The sequence below is a fragment of the Thermobia domestica genome, chromosome 5 (assembly GCF_964235325.1).
Source record: "Thermobia domestica chromosome 5, izTheDome1.hap1.1, whole genome shotgun sequence".
In the NCBI taxonomy this organism is placed as follows: domain Eukaryota; kingdom Metazoa; phylum Arthropoda; class Insecta; order Zygentoma; family Lepismatidae; genus Thermobia; species Thermobia domestica.
This window is the reverse complement of record NC_137458.1, coordinates 41,244,548-41,269,081: the sequence shown is the minus strand read 5'-3', so window position 1 is coordinate 41,269,081 and position 24,534 is coordinate 41,244,548. Positions and strand designations below refer to the sequence as shown.

At 37.6% G+C, this 24,534-nt stretch overlaps 4 non-coding genes across 4 annotated transcripts; 1 reads left to right on the top strand and 3 right to left on the bottom strand.

The window, feature by feature from the left end:
- Nucleotides 1-7,139: 7,139 nt before the first annotated feature.
- TRNAM-CAU (transfer RNA methionine (anticodon CAU)) lies at nt 7,140-7,211 on the top strand. The gene has a single exon. It is a non-coding gene; the product is annotated as a tRNA-Met (tRNA).
- A 9,197-nt stretch (nt 7,212-16,408) lies between these two features.
- On the bottom strand, nt 16,409-16,480 carry TRNAM-CAU (transfer RNA methionine (anticodon CAU)). Its single transcript has one exon. It is a non-coding gene; the product is annotated as a tRNA-Met (tRNA).
- A 2,641-nt stretch (nt 16,481-19,121) lies between these two features.
- On the bottom strand, nt 19,122-19,193 carry TRNAM-CAU (transfer RNA methionine (anticodon CAU)). Its single transcript has one exon. It is a non-coding gene; the product is annotated as a tRNA-Met (tRNA).
- A 1,542-nt stretch (nt 19,194-20,735) lies between these two features.
- TRNAM-CAU (transfer RNA methionine (anticodon CAU)) lies at nt 20,736-20,807 on the bottom strand. Its single transcript has one exon. It is a non-coding gene; the product is annotated as a tRNA-Met (tRNA).
- Between the last annotated feature and the right edge of the window lie 3,727 nt (nt 20,808-24,534).

Here is a 24,534-nt window from a genome sequence, read left to right as displayed (position 1 = left end):
GTTAAATCTGTAAAAATTATATGGTCACATCTGGTTTACCGATGTGGGTGGGATCTCCCACCCAGATCTTCCCCATACCCACATTGTCATTTTAGCTTCCATGGTTAACCGATGTAGCTCTATATGGGTCCAACCCAGATCTACAACATGCAATACAAAAGAACATATCCGCACTCAGGTTTGAATAAAACTTTTCATATTTAATCATTTAGTGTGAAAAGAAATAGGCTGAGCTCGTACGTTTCGCAATTGTGTATAGAAGCTGGACGATCAGAAATGTCGCCTATTCTATGTTCCTTGTGAAAAGTACTGGGCGATTCAAATACATTTGAATAGCTCCGTTCTTTTTACAATGAACATATAGAGCTACATCGGTTAACCATGGGAGCTAGAACGACGATGTGGGTATGGAGGAGATATGGGTGGTTCAACATAGATTCCACATCGGTCAACCAGGGAGCTAGAACGACGATGTGGGTATAGGGAAGGTCTAGATGGGCCGACATGGATCCCACATAGATCCACATCGATCAACTATGGGAGCTAGAACGAAGATATGGGTTCAGTGAAGATCTGGGTGGTTCAACATAGATCCCACATAGGTCAACTAGGGAGCTCGAACGACGATGTGGGTATGGGGCAGATCTAGATGGGCCGACATTGATCCCACATAGGCCGGTATTGTTCAACCAGGGACCAAGATCGATTATGTTGATATAAGGCAGATCTAGATGGGGCTACATGGATTAATGTGGGGCCAACATTGATCTGGAAGAATCCACATGGGACCCACATAGATCAACATCGACGCCGATGTCGATCGACATAGATTTGCCGATATTGGCCAATGTCGAAAAAATGTTTGCCATTCTGCATCGATCGTCATCGACAGCGACATCGATCCCACCAAAAATTCCCATGTTGATCGACATCGGCCCATCAACTGTGCTACTGGGGATCTTGCTCAACAGGGGTAAAAATCCCCGAAAACTTACTCGGGTACACCATGCTCTCCTGAATCTTCGAACTAGTATATAAATGTAGACACGCAAAAGTAGGAAAAAGGGCAGAAGACACGTTACACATCTTCTACTAGTGTAAATTACAGCTAATTGTGACCGGCCATAATCCTTCGTCCTCTATAGGCTATATCAAAGAATTAACGTTAATAGCCCAAAAGCTACCGATTGTCACAACTAAACTTTATTATGCCTACTTCTAATGATTTTGCTGAGTACAAGGGCACCGATTTCTCTGTAAATTTGGAAGGGGGGCATTCAGATGCAGAAGGCACAAATTGCATTCAAATTATGCTAAATATTGTATATTCTTAAGTAAAATAAGGGGGCCCACATCTTTTTTTGGGGGGCCGAGCCCCCTCGTCCCAAGGATTGGCGCCCTTGGCTGCGTACCAACATAAAATGTTGGATTCAGAATCCCCCTTACATGTTGGCTTAATGACCCGACTAGCAAATCTATGGCTGGAAGGATGAATTAAAGTTTAGCCTTAGCTTCCTTTTCAGCAGCGAAGCTATATGAAGCGTGTATCTACAGCCTAACAGGCACATAAACTCGCCCCAGGAATCGAATCCGTGTCTCCGCGCATACAGCGCGTGCGCTAACCATATAGCTATGAAGGAGTTCAGATCTAAAAACTTGTGCATTTGTACTCGTCGTTTCCATGAAAAATATTGAGCTCCTTATACTTTACCGGCGAGCGAGTGTTTTTGAAAAGCAATTATATATTAACTTTTATAAAGCTGAATACTATTGAGTTTACTTCTACTGACGCCATTGGAAATCAATTATCAAAGAACATCCATTTGACATGACGGCTAACATTCAGTTATAAAAAGTAGAATACTAAACGAAGCAAATGTTTAATAAGCATAAAATTCATTCTTCGAAAGCTATTTATTATTTACAACTTGATATCTTTCATGTTACGCAAGAGCGGATATCACATGTACTCATGAGTATACTATGGTAATTAGCCTGGAGTGTAGCAGAGTGGCGCAGTTGAAGCGTGCTGGGCCCATAACCCAGAGGTCCGTGGAACGAAACCATGCTCTGCTATTCTTTTTTTTTTTTCTGTAAAAGCTTCATCAGCAAATAGTCCACAACAGACAACAGACGCAATATATTCTAGTAATGAACGCTTTGTTAAGGTATAGCAAGAACGTTTCGGATAAAACTAAAAGCATATCTGTATATGTGATCGAAATCTTGATCTAAAATCAAAATTTAAAGAAAAACATTTACAACCAATGACAAAATACGCAGAGTGCGCGGCACAATTAGTGATGCCACCCCGTGGAAAAATCTCATTTAGTGGGATTTTTTAATGTTCATTCTTCGGAATGGGATAAGGGGAATTTTCGTGGAAATTGGAAACATATGGAATTTTTCGCTATATGTATAATCCACGCTAAAAAATTCTCTATGAGCGGGAAATAGGCATAATGAATCATCAATAAGTGTGTTATCAGCTTTTAGTCAGAAGTTTCTCTTTGTCATTTGTGAAGTCCGTGCTTGTGAGGAGTGATTTTATTATATGTGATTCCTAAAAATCAAGTACTAAGAAACGAAATTTGAGTTCTGTTACTTGAAGAAAGAAGAAAAATACAACGGGAAAAAAGGAGGTTAAAAATGAAACAAGATACAATCAATTTGCAATCAATCCACACGAAATGTATGGAAAACAAAACTTTTCTAGAAGCCGTTCTATTTCAACTGTGCCCCTTCTGGCGCTGCTGTTGATGTGTATTTTTCTGTACCTCCTTTGAAAGAGGAGGGACAAGTTCTTGCACCCGAGATCTTTCAATTGTTGGATGCGGAAGCGTTACCAAAATGAATTATTTCACGGACTTCGCTGTCCTCTGTCTTGTTAGATATTCTAAGTAGCATACGATCTTCATTCGTCAAGAGCAAACGACTGAATGACAAATTGGCAACACAGCGGAGGTCATTCACTTCCTTTCCGTAAACAAAGGGAGGAATTCCTCCGTCAGAGGTTGGCGGAGGTGGGGCCGAAGTACGTTTCGCATATTTTCCGAGGGCACAGATAGAATAGACAGGGTCTAGTATAATTCAGTTCAGTATAAAGTCATGATACAATGATGTAAACTACATTTCTAACAACATAACAATACTTGTCCTCGATTAAGAAAAATAGTTATTCACAAACTATTTTAACATGTAGAAGATTGATATTTATTTATAATTCCCCCAGAGATTGAAAAATAATAGGCGACATACATAAGTTTCATTTCCATATTATTATTATTATTATTATTATTATTATTATTATTATTATTATTATTATTATTATTATTATTATTATTATTATTATTATTATTATTATTATTATACAACATATAGAGACCCGTGGATGACTAGAGATCTTAAATCATTGATAAATAAAAAAACAAAATATTTTGTAAAGGCTAGACAATCAAATAATAAAATTTGGTATCAGAGGTACTCCGATTTAAGAAAGGTGGTCAGAAAGAAATATCTAGAGGCTAGAAAAGTTTACTTCTTATCATTGGAGAACAGTATTTGTAAAGACAGTGTGTACTTCTGGAGATCTTTCAAAAAATCACACAATAAACAAATACCAAAACAGATGAAGTATAATGATACATCATTGTTAGAAATTACTGTTCTGCAAAAAGATGTAATTGAAACAATTAGTAAAATTAAAGGGAGTACTACACCTGGACCTGATAACGTTCCATATTATGTAATTAAAGGCTGTAGCAATGAAGTAGCGTCAAATTTAGTAAACATATATAACGGGTCGTTAAAAATGGGAATATTTCCTTCAAAATGGAAGCAGTCATACGTAGTGCCAATATAAAACATGGTGATCAAAACGACGTTAAAAATTATAGGCCTATAAGTTTAGTAAGTGTTTTCTCTAAGATTTTTGAAATAATTGTGCACAAATATTTATATTTTAATGTAGAGAATATATTAAGTGATATGCAACATGGTTTCTATAAAGGTAGATCAATTGCAACAAATCTTATCCATTTTACTGATTATACATACTTTGCACTAAAAAGTAATCTGCAGGTAGATGTTATATATATCGATATGTCAAAGGCTTTTGATTCCATTGATCACAAATTACTTCTAAGTAAGTTATCAAACATTGGCCTATCATTATCATATATTAGTTGGTTTCAAAGTTACTTATCAAATAGAACTTTTAAAGTAAAGATAGGGAATGTAAAATCTAGTCAAGGTCAAATAGGGAAGGGGATACCTCAGGGATCTTCCCTATGGGCCACTTCTTTTTTCTCTATTTATCAATGATTTTCCAGAAAAGTCGAATACTCAAAAATATTTTATACGCAGATGACATAAAGCTTTTTAGAGTAGTTAATAACGAGTATGATAATTATCTGCTGCAGAAAGATTTAGATACAGTAAATCATTGGTGTGAAAATAATTTATTAATGATCAACTCTGAGAAAACTAAGCATATGACATTCACTAATAAAACTCAATATTTTGTTAGCAAGTATAAAATCAATGGAGTAACAATAGACAAAGTTCAGCAAATTAAAGATCTCGGTATTTTGTATGACAGACAATTAAAATTTGCTATTCACATAAATGACGTTGTGCAATCAGGAAGAAAAAAAAATAGGTTTTATATTTTATCAATGGCCTGATTTTATAAATGGTAGTTCGTATGTATACTTGTATAAGACACTTGTTAGATCTAAATTAGAATTTGGTTCAGTTGTCTGGAATAGTTTATCCAACACACTTGTTAACAAAATCGAAGCTGTACAGAAATGTTTCGTAAGGCTACTGTGTTATAAAATGAAAAAAGATTACTATGCACATGAATATGGATATTGGTTAACATTTTGGGGGCTTCAAGAACTATCGGAAAGGAGGAAAGTTACTGATAAATTATTTATTCAAATGGTGTTGGAAAATAAATATAGTAGCGAATATTGCTTAGAAAATATAGGAATAAGAGTGTCGACTTATAGTGTTAGGAATCAATCGACATTGGTTGCATTAAACTTAAAACGTGAAATACTAAGAAGGATGACAATGTCTTACAATTTAAAATGAACAAATGTTGGGATAAATATCAGAGCATTTCTTACAAAATTAAACTGTTTTAACTTTATGACAAGGGTTCTAGCTGCTTATCTTTATTTTATTGTTATTGTGTATATTCAGCGTATTTTTATGTTATAATCTTTTATTCAAAGAACCAGTCTTTTACGTTAAAATATGACAATAAGTGAAAGAGATTTTTGCATGTCAAGGTCAAATTTTAAGTAAGGTTGTTTTATTATTTCAAATGGTAGTTAAATAAGACTTTAATTTGCATAGTTCTTTTAATCGTATATTTTGAGACTGACAGCTTTCTTTTATTTTTTGTTTTATATATCAGTTTGAACCTTATAATTTTAATACATTAATCTTCTGACAAAGGCTTTAACCTGCTCTAATAGTCATTTTACGTTATATAATTTCTGGTCTGTTTAAAATGATTATATAATGATTTCAACATAGTGCTGTATTTTTGCTTATGAGCTGTTCATAGCACTTAAAATAAAGTTATTATTATTATTATTATTATTATTATTATTATTATTATTATTATTATTATTATTATTATTATTATTATTATTATTATTATTATTATTATTATTATGTGTCCTAACCTCAATCACTCACATCCAAAGATTCGTCCCCGATGGCTCAGTGGTAGAACGTTCACCTCTAGCGTATGGGGTTCTTGGTTCGACCCCAGCTCGCGCCAAGTGAGCTTTGTGGTAGACAGACACCGTATGCGTGGGTTCTCTCTGGGTTCTCCCACTTTCTTCATGATCACCGTCTGCTTTAGCCTAGCCATCATAACTGTGGGACGTAAAACTGAAATATTTCATTTTTATACCCTTTTAGGTTAAGGGAAACGACAATTAAGACAAATGCTTGATGATAAAGATTTGGTAGAATTATAATGTGGGAGAAAATAGAACTGCCCGAAAAAACCCTCGGACATAAGGTTGTCCACTACAAACTTACTTGGTCTGGGATTGAATCAGGGACCCCATGCACCAGAGGTAAGCACTCTACCACGGAGCCACGGTGCTCCCTTAGCATAGATGGAATTTAAGGGGGGCACCATGTTAAAAAATTACAATTCTTTCACAATCTGTAAATAAATATAGCGTCAGGATATATGCAACATAAACTACAGTGCAGAAAACAAACCAGCCTGTGCTAAGTGGCCACTGAAAAGCATGAATGTTATGAAACCAAATTTGGACAGGGCGTTCAATATGTGCGTCTGCGCGATAAGTGGGGGAGGGGCGCGTCGCTAGGAAGCAGGCATGTCAGGGAGGGTAGTAAAAATACGTAAACTTTTGCTGTAATATATATTCCTCTAGCACTTGTAATGGTTTCACACTAGTAAAGCTACATTTGTAAAATAAAAATGGAGGTTTTGTAAGATTGTGCAAAAACATTGTGCCGTCAGTAAATATCTAACACAATCCTTTTCCATATGCGCTAACTTATTTTAACTGTCGTATTGCATATGTAATGATTTTAAACTAGCAGTGTTAGTCTTAAATATAAAATATTTTGCTGTATTAATTCCTATTTAAAACTGCCTCTCTAAGAAATTTGTTCCTTATAAACAAGTTTCTCAATGCAGAGTATTGAATTTTATCTGTAAAACGTGTTGTGCCTAAACTTGACCTGAACCGGATAGAATTCTACTTCTTTAAAAAGTTATCATGGTTACTCTTGAAATTGACTTTGTAAAATATAAATTACGTAGTAAACCACGCTCCGATCAATTGGTATAGCACGCTTCCAACATCCCTTTGCATGAAGCCAGTCCACCTCTGCCTATGCCCTGTGCAAATTAGTCTAGCGAAGCTACTGGAAATCAGTTATCAAAGAACATCCATTTGGTATGACCACTAACGTTTAGTCATTAAGAATAGAATAATAAAGGAAGAAAATGTTCAATAAGCATAAAACTCCGTATTCTTCAAAAGCGATATGTTATATATTGATTCCTGTTTTGTTACTCAAGAGCGGATATCACATGTTCTCATGAGTATTGCATGGAAGAAAACATACAGTATAGCAGAGTGGCGCAGTGGAAGCGTGCTGGGCCCATAACCCAGAGGTCCGTGGATCGAAACCACGCTCTGCTAGTTTTCTTTCTATAAACCACAGGGGATACATATTATGGGCGAAGAAGATTTTTTTAGTTTGAAAGATTGAACGGTGAGAAAAATTTTTATTTATGCATACGTTCTTTGTAAAAGTGGCACAACATCTTTCCCAGGTCTTTTCTTTGCCGACAAGTAGAGACAAAACTTTTTCGTTATGCGATATGTGCGAAACGTTTAAAAAAATGCTTATATGTTTCAGGAAACCTCAAACATTTAGTTTCAGAGCCAGAAATCACGTTTATATTATAGCGTTTATATTACTTGCGATAAATGCGAATGAAAACGAAGAAATGGAATTCTTGTTAATTATTGTTAATAATAATAATTAAAAAGTGCATTTCGAATAATATTTAACTTAAAAAACATTGCATTTATGAAAAGGCTCTGCGAGTTATTTGATCTACAAACTATTTCACTTCATAAAGATGTAGACATCAACAAAACTGAACTGTTGTTTAAATCCTTGACTGTGTTTTGTGGTAAAATGTTCATAATTTGTTGCTTACCGTGAATTCAAAAGTAAGGTTATTGAAGTTCTCAACAGTGAGGATAAGGAAGTTGGTATTATATCACTGCTAAACAGTTTAAAAGTTAACTACAGATCTTTTGCTATCAACTCGTTACGTTCAATATGGTTGCTAGTCTCGAGTGTTGATGACAAGAGATCCTTTTCCAAGTATAATATGATTGTTACTGACAGAAGAACAAACTGAAAGAGTGGTAATATTACTGCATGTTATTCTCTAACTAAGGATGAGGTTAGAGGAAGTTTTTAAATTCTTGCACTAATTTCTATTTCAGTGAGTACATTAGTTAGAATGTGCACCTAATCAAGGTATATCCTCATTTTTATATTAGAGATACAGCTTACTACCAAAAAAATATATTGTTTACAAGTTTCATGATTTTTTAAAAAACGTGCTACGTTTAAAAAATAAATGCGACATAAATGCGAAAATTGTAATAATTAATGCTACTAAATATCAAAATTGTTGCGAAAAAATTTTCTCGTCCCTACCTGTAAGTTGCCTGAAACAAATCTCGTAAGAAACATGTGAATATTATGCATTAAGCAGTACTAGTATCAAATATTGAAACATTTTGTTTTCCGAAACTTCCCTCCAAAGTCAGAACTAGTTTTGCCCACGAGGCGAAAAAGTAGTTTACCTCCTCTCGTGTTTTTTTTTTTGGGGGGGGGGGATTCTCGTCCCGTCTCAATTTTAGAGACCGTTTCTCGTCTTGTTTTGTAAATTTATGTACAAAACTTATGCACTGATATTCTTCTTCACTTCAGTTACAAGTTATCAGTACTCTTCCAGGTCACAAGAAGTCCATAGAGGGTGTGATATAGCAATATTTAAACATATTTATTAATCCAGTAAATTATGTAATAACTTACGTATTTTTAAACGGTGACAAATAGTGTTCATTGTGTTCGTATGATAAATTTATAGTTTGTTTTTAAACTATAAATCACGTAACACTAAAACAGTGTTTGAGAGCCAAGATTTTGATGACAGGATTGTCATCGTTTATATTTCGTATAGAATTTGAAAGTACCAAATTTCACAATAGTAAATCCCCACGTTAAGTGGGTTTGCATATCTAGGCTCCTAACTATGAAAACATTTACGATCACTCCAATCCCAATCATTACCCAGATTCAACCTGTTGCATATAAGTTACTAGGACGTAAAATTAAATGTAGTTTATACGAAAAAGGCCTTTATGCATTGCAAGACCTGTAACGCCCAAATATTCACCACAAACTTATAGTGGTATCGACATAAAAAAAAAAGGGGGTGGAGCAGGAAACTACTTTACACAAAAGTCTAAAGAAGCTCAGGGAAGTGTATTCGCGCTGTGAACGTTGTCGAGTAAACACGTTCTCTGTGCTCTCTGCTGCTACGCTTGTGTTGTGTGAAGTGAGTCAAACTCATCCATTAAGTGAAGCATTTTTTTTCTTTTTTTTCGTGTTTTTTTTTCACTGTAATTTTTGTGGATCTTTCGGCGGGACAGTTTTGGTGTCTTTTTTTTTCCTTGGTTTGTGACTGCGAATAACTGGAATATGTCTACACGTCGAGTGAATACATTGAAATTTGATTTCGGAGCGGTTAGCCAGCGGCCTACCTCTCTGACAATTCATGAATGGTTATATGATCGTTTTGCCTTTCCTGTTGAACAGGTTTTGAGTCTTGAACTGGATATTTACCGTAAGTGTGTGTTCCTCAAACTTTCGTCTCTCGCGTTATGTGAACAAGTTTTGAATGACACCAGTGGTGTAGTTCAATTTACTGATCCCTCAGGCACATATGATATACGGATTTCTTGGGCTGATACTCAGGTTGTTACTGTGCGCTTACATGTAATTCCTATGGAACTCTCCAATGACACCATTAAGGATGTAATGAGTCAGTATGGTACTATTTATAATATTCATGATGAACTATATTCTAGTGACCATGTTTACCAAATTCGAACTGGGAGGAAATTATTACGAATGGAATTAAAGAAATCGATTCCATCATTCGTACTGATTCAACAGCACCGTTACTGGGTCACTTATCCTGGACAGGAGAAAACTTGCATACGGTGTCACAGTACCCAGCATTTACATTCAAAATGTCCCCAACGTCCCAATAACGCACCTCGCAGCTCTAATAGTTATGCGGGTAAATTGGTCCCTTCTACTACTAGTTTGGATGCTGCAGTGAATTCTTTTGTTCCTCACTTCTCCAGCCTACCAGTGACGTCTCAGGATCGGGTTCCCAACCTATTGCAATCTGAGGCACCTCAGTCCCATCAGATCTCCATGGACATTAATGTTCCTCACACAACAGATAATCTTCATGAGCACCATGCACCTCATCTTCAGGATAGCGACTACCCCCCTCTCCCCTCTGTTGCCATCCCTCCGGATGATGTTTCTTCAGTTCCGTCTGTCGCACAGCGCAGCTTATCAACATCTGTCGCTGATCGTCCACCGATAGTCTCCTCATCCTTGTCATCTTTGGTCGTCAGTGATTCTCCGCATACTTCTGCTACAGCGGCGTCAACTCCCGACGTCCGATTGGCCCCTGCGATTTCTTCGGCTTTACCCACCACAGGTATGACGACCAGTGATAGTGCGTTCAGTGCACGAACTCTCCCTTCTGTGAATGTTTTGCCAATTTCTACCAGCTCTATGGCGCCGGCGGTCTCTGTGGTTTCCTGCGTGCTCAGACCTGGCAACCCAGAAAGTGTCGATGGTGAGAACGATTTGTCACCTTCCACTGTTAATACTGATCCTTCTCCTCTCGTTGTGGAACCTCCAGTCGTGGGCGCTGGTGTGAACTCTCCTACTTCTGCTTCTGGTACTGGCGAACGGTCTCGAATTAAACGTTCGAGACGCCAAGAACTCAGTGACAAACTGTTCAAGAAAAATAAAGAAGAGGCTGAGATCCTTCCTGACGTTGATATTCCCATTGTCACTGCTGCTGTTGACTCTCAACCAGATGATTCCTCGCAGAATCAACTCTGATGCTATAATATTTATAGGTAATCCTGGTTTCCTTTGGCACATTTCTTGATACTGATGTTTGCTTTTTGTGTGTGTGTATTGCAGTGCTGGTGCTAAGTGCGAATTGTGACAAATGTGTTATTGTTTTCCTTTTTTTTAATCTCTGTGCTCCGCCCTTGTTTTTAGTGCCTATTTGAAAGTTCTGTGATGTGAGCGTGCCTGTCATGCTCACTTCTCATTTCTATGTATGGTTCCTTCTTTTTTCAATGACATTGAAGATTGCCACTATTAATATTAATAATTTACATAGTAATACCAAGCTATTCTCGCTGCGTGACTTTTTACAACAAGCACATATTGATATAGCATTATTGCAAGAAGTTGGATTGGAAGTGTTAGACCTTGGTCCTAATTTTACTGTTTACAATAATTTTACTGTCACTGGCACTGGAACGGCAATTGTTGCTCAGCGTCATGTTCAGTTTTCCCCTATCTTACTACACCCAACTGGCCGTATTATCAGTGGTCGGCTCGGTAAAATTCACCTTCTCAATCTGTATGCTCCTAGTGGCTCTCAGGCACGTGTGGCTCGTAACAATTTCTTTGCATCTGATGTGGCTTCCTGCATTCTCCCCAACAGTGACATGGTTCTTCTTGCTGGTGATTTTAACTGTGTTTTAAATCCTGGAGACCAGTCTCCGGGGTTTAATTATAGTCCGACCCTGCAGGAGTTAACACAAGGTCTTCATCTCCAAGATAGCTGGCTGTCTACCTCTCCACGTCACCAAACCTTTACTTATGTTAGCCGTAATAGTGCTTCTCGCATCGACCGCATGTACACGTGTCCCATGCTGATTCGCAACATATTTGACGCTGAAATTGTGCCTACCATATTTTCTGATCATTGTGCTTATATTGTTACCTTGCGTATACCTGATGTCAAGGTTGAACGCGGGCCTGGTTATTGGCATTTTAATACTTCTCTTCTTGAGGATCACGAATTTTGCGAATCTTTTATAACCAAGTGGACGAAGTGGTTAACCCAGCAGAGACATTTTCGGACTGTTACTGATTGGTGGTATCAATATCTCAAACCACGTGTTGCCAGCTTTTGTCGCTGGTATTGTGCTGAGCGGGAGCGTAATCACCGAAGTCTTTTCCATTTCTACTATCGTTGTTTGGCTGATGCTAAAAGTGCTGTTCTCCATAACCCTTCTGCCTTACCTGTCATGAAGCAGTATCAAGCTAAATTGTTGTGTCTGACCCGCCGTCGCATGGAAGGAACGAAAATCCGCAGCAAATCTACAGTCCTCGACCCTCAAGAAGAACCGTCGCTCTACCATGTCTTGGCAGAATATAAACGAGGTACACGCAAATATATTGAGAACATCAAGGATGACGACGGCAACATCCACCATACCTTTGCAGGTATTAAGCGGACTTTTTACACCTATTACTCCACCTTATATGGCACATCGGACACCGTTGACATACCATCTTCCTTCTTAGATCGCCTCCCATGTGTGCTCGATCAACGTGAAGCGCAATCACTGGAAACTCCATTCACCAAAGAAGAGGTGCAAACCGCAATTATGAGTGCTTCGTCTGGAAAATCTCCTGGAATTGATGGCCTTCCGGCTGAGTGGTACAAACGTTTCTTTCCACTTATTGGTGATACCTTAACTGCTATAGTGAACGAACATTTTGCTCCTGCTGCAAGGACCCCGTATAAAGCGGCTGGCGTGACTATCTTTTTACCGAAGCAATCACATCCTACTACCGTTTCCCATTACAGGCCAATCACCTTGCTGAACTTTGACTACAAGATTCTCGCTCGCTGCTTGAACAACCGCTTACGCCCTTATTTAGCCAAGTTAGTGGGTCCTCACCAATATGCGTGTGTTGAAAACAAGAAGATCTACCATCTTTTACAGTGCATTCGTGACGTTATTGCTACCCTTGAAGACTCTTCTGCCTGTCATGCTCTCCTGTCACTTGATTTCCATCAAGCCTTTGACCGCGTCCGCCATGATTACTTGTGGCGTATACTCTCCACCTTAGGTCTCGGGGAGCAGTTCATTCGCTGGATTCGTATCTTGTACGACAATGCTCAAAGTAAACTTAAAATCAATGGATTTCTCACTGAGCCTGTGCGTGTCAAACGAAGTGTGCGTCAAGGGTGCCCCTTGAGTATGAGCTTGTTTGCCATTTCTCTTTGCCCTCTTCTTTATAGTATTCATGCTCGTCTCTCCGGCCTTTCCCTTCATGGCCATACCTTACGAGTCTGCAGTTATGCTGATGATGTGACAGTTTTCATCCACGATTGCAGTGATATTCGCACCCTTGATACCTGTTTGATGGAATACACTGCATTATCTGGCGCTCAGATCAATCAGTCGAAAACTAAGCTTTTGGTTCTTGGCACACAAGCTTCTTCTGAGTATCCACTTATCACTAATGTAGTGCCTCAGTTAAAAATCTTGGGCATCACATTTTCCTCTACCGTTTCTGAAACAGTCCATGTGAACTATAAGATACTCGTAAACAGCATCCGGCATATTCTCCAGTCTCATTGTTCACGCCAGCTGTGCTTATTGTCTCGGATATACTTTCTGAATACTTATGCTCTATCCAAATTGTGGTATGTGTGTCAGCTGCTTCCTATGCCCAGTGATATTGCTCAACGCATTGCGAGTGTTGTTAATTGGTTTCTTTGGCATGGTCACGTCTTTAGAGTTAAGTATCCCTTCACATGCCTCTCCCCAAAAGCTGGTGGTCTCAACCTTATCCACGTCGGTCTAAAAGCTCGGGCTTTGTTTCTGTTCCGAGGCTTCCAGAGCCTTACCACCAGCCTTACGGGAATCAGCCATGCCCTTCTTTCTTACTGTCATGACACTGTCTCATATACATTTCCCCTTAATGTCTGCCATATTCCTGATGTTTATTGGTATTATAGTGATGTTATTTGTTCCTATGCTTATATGACTGCCAGTCTGACGGCTGCGTTGCCTAGTTCAGTGAAAGACTTGTACCAGTATTTACTTAGCCAACTTTCTCTCCCTCCTCATCGCCTCTACGAAAAGCACCCCGCACGACAATGGACGAGAGTATGGAGTAATATCTTTGCCTCTCACCTTTCTGGACCGACAATCTCGAGTTGGTACGCTGTGGTGAACGACCTTGTGGACACTCGTGCTAAACGACATCGCTTACATTTCAGTGACAGTGCCCTTTGTATCAAATGTGGTCGTGTCGATGACTTGGACCATCGATTAACAATTTGTTGTAATGCAGCTCATATTTGGGCGAAGTTTCAACGAATGATCAATACTATTTGCCGTACAGTGCCCGCTTCTGTTACCAGTGATCTCGTCTTATTTCCTGATTTCCGTCTCTTTCCCAGCGCTAAACACAACTCAGTGCTGTGGTTAATATCGAGTACTGTTCATTATATCTTTACTCCTGAGTTACGCCGTATCACCGACTACCAGGATTACTTGTATACCAGATATAGACATTTTCCACCAACCAGACGAAAAACCCTATTTGCACATTTCCTCGATGTAGCTCTTGTTCAAGCTTATAACTAACGCCCTGACCTTGGACGTTCTACCACTATGTAATCGTGTATTCTGATCTCTGTCACTCTACTAATAGAAAACAAGGAACTGTTCTCTGATACTCATGTAATCTGACTGTACTTTATGATTTATATGTAACTCTACTGTAATAAAGAAAATGAAAAAAAAAAACTGGTCGAGCGGTTTGGATCAATAGTCTATCAATCATAAGTTTACGTGTTCAATCTCTATAGGAAGTATTCGTTTTTTTTTCCTTAAAAGCGTGTTCCTTATTTTCATCAGAGGACTGAAAACATTTCTTTGAATAAATCTTTGGCAACTACTTTCTCTCAAATTCGATTAGAAGGGAACATTATATGAATTGCAAATCTAAAATCCAAAACTGAAAACAAAATATTAAGTATGTTCATTATTTCATTATTATCCTTTGATTTGTAACGAAAAACTAATTATAATCATTGATGATTTCAGAAGATTCTCCCCGGGTAATGGTGAATATACGAATGAGAGGAAATTGATAGAACATTATTAGTCCACTTTGAGCATGATCGAAGATATGGCCACCAATTTATGTCGACAGGGTCTCAAATTCTCCCAAAGTCTCTCATCAAAATCTTGGCTCTCAAACACTGTTTTAGTGTTACGCGATTTATAGTTTAAAAACAAACTATAAATTTATCATACAAACACAATGAACACTATTTGTCACCGTTTAAAAATACGTAAGTCATTACATAATTTACTGGATTAATAAATATATTTTAAATATTGCTATATCACACCCTCTATGGATTTCTTGTGACCTGGAAGAGTACTGATAGCTTGTAACTGAAGTGAAGAATATCACTGCATACATTTTGTACATAAATTTACAAAACAAGACTAGAAACGGTCTCTAAAATTGAGACGGGACGAGAATCCCCCCCAAAAAAACACGAGACGAGGTAAACTACTTTTTCGCCTCGTGGGCAAAACTAGTTCTGACTTTGGAGGGAAGTTTCGGAAAACAAAATGTTTCAATATTTGATACTAGTACTGCTTAATGCATAATATTCACTTGTTTCTTACGAGATTTGTTTCAGGCAACTTAGAGGTAGATACGAGAAATTTTTTTGCAACAATTTTGATATTTAGTAGCATTAATTATTACAATTTTCGCATTTATGTCGCATTTATTTTTTAAACGTAGCACATTTTTTAAAAAATTATGAAACTTGTAAGCAGTATATTTTTGGTAGTAAGCTGTATTTCTAATATAAAAATGAGGATATACCTTGATTAGGTGCACAATGAATGTACTCACTGCACTAATGTACTCACTGAAATAGAAATTAGTGCAAGAATTTAAACACTTCCTCTAACCTCATCCTTAGTTAGAGGATAAACATGCAGCAATATTACCATTCTTCTTTCAGTTTGTTCTTCTATCAGTAACAGTCATATTATACTTGGAAAAGAACCTCCTGTCATCAACACTCGAGACTGGCAACCATATTGAACGTAACGAGTTGATAGCAAAAGATCTGTAGTTAACTTTTATACTGTTTAGCAGTGATATAATGCCAACTTCCTCATCCTTACTGTTGAGAACTTCAATAACCTTATTTTTAAATTCGCGGTAAGCAACAGATTATGAACATTTTACCACAAAACACAGTCAAGAATTTAAACAACAGTTCAGTTTTGTTGATGTCTACATATTTATGAAGTGAAACAGTTTCTAGATCAAATAACTCGCAGAACCTTTTCATAAATGCAATGTTTTTAAGTTAAATAATATTGGAAATGCACTTTTTAATTATTATTAGCAATAATCAACAAGAATTCCACTTCTTCGTATTCATTCGCATTTATCGCAAGTAATATAAACGTGATTTCTGGCTTTGAAACTAAATGTTTGAGGTTTCCTGAAACATATACGCATTTTCTTTAAACGTTTCGCACATATCGCAGCAAAGAAAAGACCTGGGAAAGATGTGCCACTTTCACAAAGAACGTGTGCATAAATCAAAATTTTTCTCACCGTTCAATCTTTCAAACTAAAAAAGTTTTCTCCGCCCACAATAGGTATCCCCTTTGGTTTATAGAAAAAGAACTAGCAGAGCGTGGTTTCGATCCACGGACCTCTGGGTTATGGGCCCAGCACGCTTCCACTGCGCCACTCTGCTATACCGTATGCCTCCTTCCATGCAATACTCATGATAACATGTGATATCCGCTCTTGCGTAACAAAACAGGACTCAAGATATAACATATCGCTTTTGAAGAATACGGCGTTTTATGCTTATTAAACATTTTCCTCCTTTATCATTATATTCTTAATGACTAAACGTTAGTGGTCATACCAAATGGATGTTCTTTGATAACTGATTTCCAGTAGCTTCGCTAGACTAATTTGCACAGGGCATAGGCAGAGGTGGACTGGCTTCATGCAAAGGGATGTTGGAAGCGTGCTATACCAATTGATCGGAGAGTGGTTTACTATGTAATTTATATTTTACAAAGTCAATTTCAAGAGTAACAATGATAACTTTTTAAAGAAGTAGAATTCTTCTCAAGAATTCTAGGTTCAGGTCAAGTTTAGGCACAACACGTTTTACAGGTAAAATTCAATACTCTGCATTGAGAAACTTCTTTATAAGAAACAAATTTCTGCAAGAGACAGTTTTAAATAGTAAGTAATACAGCAAAATATTTTATATTTAAGAATAACACTGCTGGTTTAAAATCATTACATGTGCAATACGACAGATAAAATACCTGAGAGCATACGGAAAAGGATTGCACAATATACAAAACCTCCACTTTTATTTTACAAATGTAGCCTTTGCGCTACTATTAGTGCAAAAGTTTACGTATTTTTACTACCCTCCCTGACATGCCTGCTTCCTAAAGACGCGCCCCTCCTCCGCTTATCACGCAGACGCACATATTGAATGCCCTGTCCAAACTTGGTTTCACAACATTCATGCTTTTCAGTGGCTACTTAGCACAGGCTGGTTTGTTTTCTGCACTGTAGTTTATGTTGCATATATCCTGACGCTATATTTATTTACAAACTGTGAAAGAATTGTAATTTTTTAACATGGTGGCCCCCTTAAATTCCATCTGTGCTAAGGGAGCACAGTGGCTCCGTGGTGGAGTGCTTACCTTTGGTGCATGGGGTCCCTGATTCAATCCCAGACCAAGTAAGTTTGTAGTGGACAACCTTAAGTAAGAAGGCTTTTTCGGGCAGTTCTATTTTCTCCCACATTATAATTCTACCAAATCTTTATCATCAAGCATTTGTCTTAATTGTCGTTTCCCTTAACCTAAAAGGGTATGAAAATGAAATATTTCAGTTTTACGTCCCACAGTTATGATAGCTAGGTTAAAGCAGACGGTGATCATGAAGAAAGTGGGAGAACCCAGAGAAAACCCACGCATACGGTGTCTGTCTACCACAAAGCTCACTTGGCGCGAGCTGGGGTCGAACCAAGAACCCCATACGCTAGAGGTTGAACGTTTTACCCCTGAGCCATCGGGGACGAATCTTTGGATGTGAGTGATTGAGGTTAGGACGCACAATAATAATAATAATAATAATAATAATAATAATAATAATAATAATAATAATAATAATAATAATAATAATAATAATAATAATAATAATAAAATGGAAATGAAACTTATGTATGTCACGTATTATTTTTCAATCTCTGGGGGAATTATCAATAAATTTCAATCTTCTACATGTTAAAATAGTTTCTGAATAACTATTTTTCTTAATCGAGAACAAGTATTGTTATGTTGTCAGAAATGTAGTCGACCTCATTGTATCATGACTTTATACTGAACTGAATTATACTAGAGCCTGTCTATTCTATCTGTGTTCTCGGAAAATATGCGAAACGTACTTCGGCCCCAGCTCCGCCAACCTCTGACGGAGGAATTCCTTTCTTTGCTTACGGAAAGGAAGTGAATGACCTCCGCTGTGTTGCCAATTTGTCATTCAGTTATTTGGTCTTGACGAATGAAGATCGTATGCTACTTAGAATATCTAATAAGACAGAGGACAGCGAAGTCCGTGAAATAATTCATTTTGACAACGCTTCCGCATCCAACAATTGAAAGATCTTTCGAGGGAGGTACAGTAAAATACACATCAACGGCAGCGCCAGAATGGGCACAGTTGAAATAGAAAGGCATCTAGAAAAGCTTTGTTTTCCCTACATTTCGTGTGGATTGATTGATTGTATCTCGTTTCATTTTTAACCTCCTTTTTTCCCATTGTATTTTTCTTCTTTCTTCAAGTAACAGAGCTCAAATTTCGTTTCTTAGTACTTGATTTTTAGGAATCACATATAATAAAGTCACTCCTCACAAGCACGGACTTCACAAATGACAAAGAGAAACTTCTGACTAAAAACTGATAACACGCTTATTAATGATTCATTATGCCTATTTCCCGTTCATAGAGAATTTTTTAGCGTGGATTATACATATAGCGAAAAATTCCATATGTTTCCAATTTCCACGAAAATTCCCCTTATCCCATTCCGAATAATTAACATCAAAACTTCCCACTAAATGAGATTTTTCCCACGGGGTGGCATCACTAATTGTGCCGCGCACTCCGCATATTTTGTCATTGGTTGTAAATGTTTCTCTTCATATTTTGATTTTAGATCAAGATTTCGATCACATATAGAGATGTGTTTTTAGTTGGATCCGAAATGTTCTTGCTATACCTTAACAAATCGTTCATTACTAGAATATATTGCGTCTGTTGTGGACTATTTGCTGATGAAGCTTTAACAGAAAAAAGAATAGCAGAGCGTGGTTTCGATCCACGGACCTCTGGGTTATGGGCCCAGCACGCTTCCACTGCGCCACTCTGCTACACTCCAAGCTATATTTCATAGTATACTCATCAGTACATGTGATATCCGCTCTTGCGTAACATAAGAGATATCAAGTTGTAATATAATACATGGCTTTCGAAGAATAAGGAATTTTATGCTTATTAAACATTTGCTTCGTTTAGTACTCTACTTTTTATAACTGAATGTTAGCCGTCATGTCAAATGGATGTTCTTTGATAATTGATTTCCAGTGACGTCAGTAGAAGTAAACTCAATAGTATTCAGCTTTATAAAAGTTAATATATAATTGCTTTTAAAAAACACTCACTCGCCGGTAAAGTACCGGATACAGGGAGCTCAATATTTTACATGGAAACGACGAGTACAAATACACAAGTTTTTAGATCTGATAATGAACTCCTTCATAGCTATATGGTTAGCGCACGCGCTGTAGGCGCGGAGACACGGATTCAATTCCTGGGGCGAGTTTATGTGCCTGTTAGGCTGTAGATACACGCTTCATAGAGCTTCGCTGCTGAAAAGGAAGCTAAGGCTAAACTCTAATTCATCTTTCAAGCCATAGATTTGCTAGTCGGGTCATTAAGCCAACATGTAAGCGGGATTCTGAATCTAACATTTTATGTTGGTACGCAGCCAAGGACGCCGATCCTGGGGGACGAGGCGGCCCGGCCCCCCCAAAGCTGATGTGGGACCCCTTACTTTATTTAAGAATATACACTATTTGGCTTAATTTAAATGCAATTTGTGCCTTCTGTATCTGAATGCCCCCCCCTTCCCAAATTTACAGAGAAATCGGTGCCATGGAAGCAGTTAGAAAAATCATTCGAAGTAGGCATAATAAAGTTTAGTTGTGGCAATCTGTAGCTATTGGGCTATTAACGTTAACTCTTGGATATACAGAGGACGAAGGATTATGGCCGGTCACAATTAGCTGTAATTTACACTAGTAGAAGATGTGTAACGTGTCTTCTGCCCTTCTTCCTACTGGTGCGTATCTACATTTATATACTACTTCGAAGATTCAGGAGAGCAGTGGTGTACACAAGTAAGTTTTCGGGGATTTAACCCCTGTTGAGCAATATATTATATAGAAATAAAAAATTACCATATTGATATACGTATACACACACCTGAAATTATAAGAATTTGGGAAGTTGAACCCCTTCCCCTTGACAAAGTTCTTTATACGCCACTACACGTGAGAGAAAATGGCTCCTGGTTCTGCTATCACAAGCCCATTTCACTTCAGTTTTAATCTCCTTTTTTCCCCCTTTAAGTTTGTTTCTTCATTTCTTAACACGAGATTACGTATAAATATTCTTCTATCTAATTATTTGAAGACTGCATTCTTTACAAAGACTGTAAAGCTTTGCGAAAACTAATTTAGTACTGCTCAATGCATAGTATCTACATGTTTCTTACAAAATTTGTTTCAGGCAACTTATAAGGGAAGAAAGGAGCTGGGAAAGACATTTTACCTGTTTTACAAAGAACATGTGCATAAACGAAATTTTTCTCATCGTCCTTTGTATTATTAGTAGACAGAAATAAAAATAGCTAGCAGAGCGTGGTTTCGATCCACGGACCTCTGGGTTATGGGCCCAGCACGCTTCCACTGCACCACTCTGCTACACTATATGTTTTTACCCAAATAATAGTCATAACGTGAGTACATGCTATATCTGCTCTTGCGTAACACAAAACAAGATATCAAGTTGCAATATAGTAAATGGCTTTTCAAGAATAAGTAATTTTATGCTTATTAAACATTTGCTTCGTTTAGTACTCTGTTCTTTATAATTGAATGTTAGCTTTCTTGGCAAATCAGGGGCGTAAATAAGGGCCCTGCATTGCGGGGGTCCTCAAGCTGTAAGTGGGCCCCAAATCATGAAGTGAGACCTAGAGAAGATGCCCCAATCCACGCTGTTTGCGGGGATGCCCCTAAGCCTTTAGTTACGACACTGTGCCAAATGGATGTTCTTTGATAATTGATTTTCCGTAGCGTCGCTAGGCGAACTTACAGAGAGCATAGACAGGGGTAGACTGTCTTCATGAAAAGGGATATTGGGAGGGTGCCAATTTATCGGAGAGGGGACTATTAAGTCATTTGTATATTAAAAACTCAATTTCAAGCACCATAATAATAGTTTAAAGAAGAAAGTAGAATCCTATTCTTATTTTAATTCTTTAACCGAAGCATTAGTTTCAGAAACGTTATGAGAAACACAAGATCTGAGAAACCCATAAGTCAATTTCGTATTATATTTATTTTGAAATGAATTTAAGGTATTTCTTAATAAAAGGGTCAAATAAATTTAAAGCTTCACGAGAAACCAGGGCTGCCACTATTGTGTTTTAAAATTTACCACTACGTCTTAGAGACCCATGTTTCAGTTAAGGTGTTAAAAGAAAAATATGTCATTCTCTGTGTTATGCTCGCAATAGTTCAGTGATCATGCTGAGACTGAAAATTTACCTTTTATTTCATTAATGATTATAATTGCATTTACAGGAGATTTTAAACCGAGAAGTCTTAAACTATTTGTTTTGGAATTAAAAGTTAAAAAGAAATTAAGTATACCCAATAAACACCAATTTTAACTCCAAAGCATTAAATTTGTAATTTATATGTGAAATAAATATTACACTTTTAATTATTTCACCATACCTTCATGTTTAAACCAGTTGAGAATGCTCCAAGAACATTGCCGGAACGAACTTAAAATAATTAAATTTTCTTATTAATTTTTACAGGCTTTATACCAATTGTTATATGTACTTTATTATTATACTCATTAAACAATTCTTGTAATATATACATCCATTTATTAATTTCGTTGAGTACTAATTTTTTTCCACATCTTTTGTTCAAGAGTTCTGTTAAAACGTTCTACGATATGTTTTACGAAGACACATGCTCAAAATGGAGGGATCAAAAAAATTGAAAAATTCGCAAAATATCATTTCGCTACAACGTACGGTTCCCAAGATATAGCTTCTTAAATCTCCCGAAATCCAAACTTTTTTGGTTAATATCTGGTGAACGGTGGCCATCGGTTACTATTTGGTACCAAAATATTCACCATCCTTTTAGGTATTGATCAACACCAATATGTTCTCTCTATCGCTTACCATTCTCTCCCGCAATAGGAACTTGTTTGACCAATATCTGGTGAACGGTGGCCATCGGTTACTATTTGGTACGGTACATACTGAAACCACACTAAAATTATATATATTGATGATGCTATTCAAATGAAAAACGTATGTAGCGCAATTTGAGAGGTCGCTCCAGTACTCACTATTACAGTAGTCCTGTAACTTTTATTATATCCAGTCACCAAAGTCACAATAAAAGAATATCAGTGCGTGGACAAATAGAATCACTATTAAATACTTCGAAAGCAAGTGCCTCTAAAATGATTTTATTTAAATTGATATAAATATGTCACATTTTCGTCGACGTAAAATAATTCTGAAGTGGGTCAGCTTTTCTCATGGGAAGCCTGCCCTCCTGGTCCCTCCGCTAGTTATTTCTATGATGATTAGCTATTTTAGGGCAATGTTACTTCGGAATAAACATCCTGTATTTTGTATCTAAAATATAAAGATACTTTAAAGATTGCGAAATTATGGCTAGGAATAGTTTAAGCATAAAACGACCTAAAAACAATTTACGCTTAATTAAACGTAGTGCATGTAAAAATTGAACAAAAATTTAAAAATTTTACCTTTTAGTTTCTCATTACAGTAATTCTACGATTATGTTAATCCATCGCTTACGTCAATTCGAAGATACATAATAGATCTCGAAGAATGAAAATAATCTCGAAATTATAGTTGTATTTCGAATATTACATTCATATATTTTTGTTTACATAATTTTCACGATGTTTTTGCTTATACCTAGTCTAGCCATAAATTCTGTCACACACTTTTTTGTGAATATATGAGATACGGTTTGAGATTTTTCAATCTGCTTTTAATATGTTATAACCACATATATTCTTTACAATTGGCACCTATTAAACTTCAAAATGTCCACCATTGGCACGCACACAGGCTTTGAGTCTCTTGGGCCAGTCATCTATCGCAGTACGGAGAGTATCAATCGAAAAATCCGCCACTGCTGCCACCAAGGAACGCTTCAAACTTTTAAGTGAAGGGTCTTTTCTTGCAGACCATGTCTTCTAACACTGCCCACAGTTTGTAGTCCAGAGGGTTTAAATCGGGGCTACCAGAAGGCCTCTCAGCACTGGAGATGAAATCTGATACATTGGCCTCCAACCACTGTTGTGTCATCCTTGCCTTATGAGCTGGCGCAGAATCCTGCTGGAAGGTCCAATGATCATTGTTAAACATGGTGTCACTCAAGTCCTTCACAATAGGCTCCAGAACAGTTTCCAAATATACCCTGGCACTTGTTTTTACATCTTGCTCACAAAAGTGAAGTCTGGTGTGGCCTTCATAGCTCACCCCCACCAAACCATGACTGAGGAGGGGTGATGACCTCTCTGAACCTTCGGAACTCTCCCACGAGCTTCTCGAGAGCTTGCATATATCCTATCATTTTGGCGGTTAAAGGTCTCTTCAATGGTAAAGATTTTCTCGTCGGCAAAGAGGATTTGCCGATGTGCATTGTTGGCGTACCGCTGTAGGAGCTGTCTTGCTTCAGTTTCCTCTGCTGCTTCAGCTGTGGTGTCAAGAAATGCTCCGTGCTCCGCCGATAAGCTCTGACCTTCAGGTCTTCAGAAAGTAACCTGGATATTGATCTTGTTGGCCATGTTGAGCTCCCGTGCCATGATCTGCTTCCGGAGTGGATTTCGCCGCACACGAGCAGCCACTGCTTTAACAGCTGCCACTGTTCTCACACTGCGAGGACGACCATTCCTTCGCCGGCCACGTACACTGCCGGTCTCAGTAAACCGCTGAATTGTGCGGTAAACAAATCTTTTGCTGATTTTCAGAAGTTTCAGCAGTTTGAAAATCTCACTTGGTGAATTTCCACCCTTATGCAAGGCAAACACTGCAACTCTATTTTTGTACTCACTCCATTCCATGCTGAAGCGAAGCAGATCCACCCGTTCTCTTTCTCTGTTCGACACACACTGGCCAGGGCTGACCTAGAGCTAAATTGTACCTTGCCACCTGCACAACAGGTTCTACAGTCAAAGCCAAAAGTTTGTGACAATATTTAAGGCTAGACTAGGTAAAATATATAAAATCATGGTATGTAAATTATATTATATACGAGGAGCAGTCGAAAAGTTCCTGGAATTTTGGTGTAACTCTTTATTATCACAATATAAGTACACACTTACTTAATCGCCTTCAAAGTAGGTACCTCCGGAACACAT